Source organism: Arachis ipaensis, chromosome B7 (genome assembly GCF_059453495.1).
Source record: "Arachis ipaensis isolate K30076 ecotype BB chromosome B7, ASM5945349v1, whole genome shotgun sequence".
Classification (NCBI taxonomy): Eukaryota; Viridiplantae; Streptophyta; class Magnoliopsida; order Fabales; family Fabaceae; genus Arachis; species Arachis ipaensis.
In genome coordinates, this window is record NC_142442.1 from 125467416 (window position 1) to 125471667 (window position 4252).

At 39.1% G+C, this 4252-nt stretch overlaps 1 non-coding gene across 1 annotated transcript; it reads left to right on the forward strand.

Moving 5' to 3' along the window:
• Nucleotides 1-2727: 2727 nt before the first annotated feature.
• On the forward strand, nt 2728-2835 carry LOC148554030 (small nucleolar RNA R71). Its single transcript, XR_015893648.1, has one exon. It is a non-coding gene; the product is annotated as a small nucleolar RNA R71 (small nucleolar RNA).
• Nucleotides 2836-4252: the final 1417 nt, after the last annotated feature.

The following is a 4252-nucleotide window of genomic DNA, read 5'->3' on the forward strand; positions in this document are numbered from 1 at the left end:
TCCATGAATGTGCTCTCTTGTTTGCTCCATCCTTTTCTTAGTGATGGGCTTGTGAGATGAATCTTTCCATCTCCCATGGCTCAGAGGTGGAAGCAATTGTCTTCCCTTTCCTCTTTCTTGAGGTTTCTCTGGCCTTTGGCCTTAGATGCCATTAATGGTTATGGAAAAACAAAAAAGCTATGCTTTTACCACACCAAACTTAGAATGTTGCTCGCCCTCGAGCAAAAGAAGAAAGAATAGAAGAAGAAGAAGAAGAAGATATGGAGGAGATAGAGGGATGTGTGTATTCGGCCATATGGGTGGGATTGGGTGGGGAAAAGATGTTGAATTTTGAAGGTAGGTGGGTGTATGGATGTGAGTGATAAATGGAAAACAGAAGGGATGATCATGAATGGAGAGAGAGGGTGAGGTAGGTGGGGATCCTGTGAGGTCCACAGATCCTGAGGTGATCCTGTGGGGTCCACAGATCCTGAGGTGATCCTGTGGGGTCCACAGATCCTGAGATGATCCTGTGGGGTCCACAGATCCTGAGGTGTTCAAGGATTTACACCCTTGCACCAAATTAGGCATGCAAAATGCCTTTGCACGCAATTCTGGGCGTTCAGCGCCAGGTTGGTGCCCATTTTGGGCATTCAACGCCCATTTACTGGCCATTTCTGGCGTTGAACGCCAGAACCATGCTTGTTCTGGCCGTTCAGCGCCAGCTCCTCTCCAGGGTGCAATTCTGGCGTTCAGCGCCCAGATGATGCCCCTTCTGGGCGTTCAGCGCCCAGATACTGCCCATTTTGGGCGTTCAGCGCCAGAACCATGCTCTGTTCTGGCATTGAACGCCAGGCAGATGCTTCCTCCAGGGTGTGATTTTTCTTCTGCTGTTTTTGATTCTGTTTTCAATTTTTATATTTATTTTGTGACTCCACATGATCATGAACCTATAAAGACATATAACTAAGAAAAAATAGAGTTAGATAAATAAAAATTGGGTTGCCTCCCAACAAGCGCTTCTTTAATATCAATAGCTTGACAGTGGGCTCTCATAGAGCCTCACAGATGTGCAGAGCTTTATTGAAACCTCCCAACACCAAACTTAGAGTTTGGATATGGGGGTTTGACACCAAACTTAGAGTTTGGTTGTGGCCTCCCAACACCAAACTTAGAGTTTGACTGTGGGGGCTTTGTTTGACTCTGCTTTGAGAGAAGCTTTTTCTGCTTCCTCCCTATGGATGCAGAGAGAGATCCTTGAGTTGTAAACACAAGGTTGTCCTTATTCAATTGAAGGATTAATTCTCTTCTGTCCACATCAATCACAGCTCTTGCTGTGGCTAGGAAAGGTCTTCCTAGGATGATGGATTCATCCTCTTCCTTTCCAGTATCTAAGACTATGAAATCAGCAGGGATGTAAAGGCCTTGAACCTTTACTAACACGTCCTCTACTTGTCCATAAGCCTGTTTTCTTGAATTGTCTGCCATCTCTAATGAGATTTTAGCAGCTTGCACCCCATAGATTCCCAGTTTCTCTATTACAGAGAGGGGCATGAGGTTTATTCCTGAACCAAGGTCACACAGAGCCTTAAAGATCATGGTGCCTATAGTACAAGGTATTATGAACTTTCCAGGATCCTGTCTCTTCTGAGGCAATGTCAGTTGATCCAGATCACTTAGTTCATTGATGAACAAGGGAGGTTCATCTTCCCAAGTATCAATGCCAAATAATTTGGCATTTAGCTTCATGATTGCACCAAGAAACTTGGCAGCTTGCTCTTCAGTACCATCCTCATTCTCTTCAGAAGAGGAATACTCATCAGAGCTCATGAATGGCATAAGGAGGTTCAATGGAATCTCTATGGTCTCTAGATGAGCCTCAGAGTCCTTTGGTTCCTCAGAGGGAAGCTCCTTATTGATCACTGGACGTCCCAGGAGGTCTTCCTCCTTGGGATTCACGTCCTCTCCTTCCCTTACAGGTTTGGCCATGGTGCTTATGTCAATGGCCTTGCACTCTCCTTTTGGATTCTCTTCTGTATTGCTTGGGAGAGTACTAGGAGGGATTTCAGTGATCCTTTTACTCAGCTGGTCCACTTGTGCTTCCAAATTTCTAATGGAAGACTTTGTTTCATTCATGAAACTCACAGTGGCCTTAGATAGATCAGAAACTAAATTTGCTAAGCTAGATGGATTCTGCTCAGAATTCTCTGTCTGTTGCTGAGTGGATGATGGAAAAGGCTTGCTATTGCTAAACCTTTTTCTTCCACCATTATTAAAGCCTTGTTGAGGCCTTTGATCCTTCCATGAGAGATTTGGATGATTTCTCCATGATGGATTATAGGTGTTTCCATAAGGTTCACCTACGTAATTTACCTCTGCTATTGCAGGGTTCTCAGGATCATAAGCTTCTTCTGCATAAGAAGCCTCTTGAGTACTGTTGGATGCAGCTTGCATTCCATTCAGACTCTGAGAAATCATATTGACTTGCTGAGTCAATATTTTGTTCTAAGCCAATATGGCATTCAGAGTATCAACTTCAAGAACTCCCTTCTTCATAGGCGTCCCATTACTCACAGGATTCCTCTCAGAAGTGTACATGAACTAGTTATTAGCAACCATGTCAATGAGTTCTTGAACTTCTGCAGGCGTTTTCTTTAGGTGAATGGATCCACCTGCAGAAGTATCCAATGACATCTTTAAGAGCTCAAATAAACCATCATAGAATATATCCAGGATGGTCCATTCTGAAAGCATGTCAGAAGGACACTTTTTGGTCAGCTGCTTGTATCTTTCCCAAGCTTCATAGAGGGATTCACCTTCTTTTTGTCTGAAGGTTTGAACATCAGCTCTAAGCTTGCTCAGCTTTTGAGGAGGAAAGAACTTGGCTAAGAAATCCGTGACCAGCTTATCCCAAGAGTTCAGGCTGTCTTTGGGTTGAGAGTCCAACCACACTCTAGCTCTGTCTCTTACAGCAAAAGGGAAAAGCATGAGCCTGTAGACTTCAGGATCTACTCCATTAGTCTTAACAGTATCACAGATCTGTAAGAATTCAGTTATGAACTGAAAAGGATCTTCAGATGGAAGTCCATGAAAGTTGCAGTTTTGCTGCATTAGAGAAACTAGCTGAGGTTTCAGCTCAAAATTGTTTGCTCCAATGGTAGGAATGGAGATACTTCTTCCATGTAAATTGGAATTAGGTGCAGTAAAGTCACCAAGCATCCTCCTTGCATTATTATTTTCGGCTGCCATCTCCTCTTCTTGTTCGAAAATTTCTGAAAGGTGCTTGCTGGATTGTTGTAATTTAGCTTCTCTTAGTTTTCTCTTCAGAGTCCTTTCAGGATCTGGATCTGCTTCAACAAGAATATTCTTGTCCTTGCTCCTGCTCATATGACAAAGAAGAGGGCACAGAAAAATAATAATAATAGGGATCCTTTTTACCCAAGTATAGAGGTTCCCTTTAGGTGAGTGGAAGAAAAAGAGAAGAAAAGAGAGAGATGGAATTTTCGAAAATTGTTTTTGAAAAATAGTTAGTGATTTTCGAAAATAGTTTTTGAAAAAGGTTAGTGATTTTTTTTTCGAAAATTAAAATAAAAATTAAAATAATTAGTTAATTAAAAAGAATTTTTGAAAAAGAGGGAAGATATTTTCGAAAATTAGAGAGAGAGAGTTAGTTAGGTAGTTTTGAAAAAGATGAGAAACAAACAAAAAGTTAGTTAGTTAGTTGGAACCAATTTGAAAATCAATTTTGAAAAGATAAGAAGATGAGAAGTTAGAAAGGATATTTTAAAATCAAATTTTGAAAAAGATAAGATAAAAAGATATTTTGAAAAGATATGATTGAAATTAGTTTTTGAAAAAGATTTGATTTTTAAAGTCACAATTAATGACTTGATTCACAAGAAATCACAAGATATGATTCTAGAACTCAAAGTTTGAATCTTTTTTAACAAGCAAGTAACAAACTTGAAATTTTTGAATCAAAACATTAATTGATGATGTTATTTTCGAAAATTATGAGATAAAATTAAGAAAAGATTTTTGAAAAATATTTTTGTAATTTTCGAAAATAACTAAGAAAAATGAAAAAGATTTGATTTTTGAAAAAGATAAGATTTTAAATTGAAAATTTGATTTGACTCATGAAAACAACTAGATTTTTTTTAAAAAATTTTTGAAAAAGTCAAATCTAATTTTCGAAATTTTGAGAGAGAAAAAGGGGAAAATATTTTTTTTTTATTTTTGAATTTTTATGATGAGAGAGAAAAACACTAAA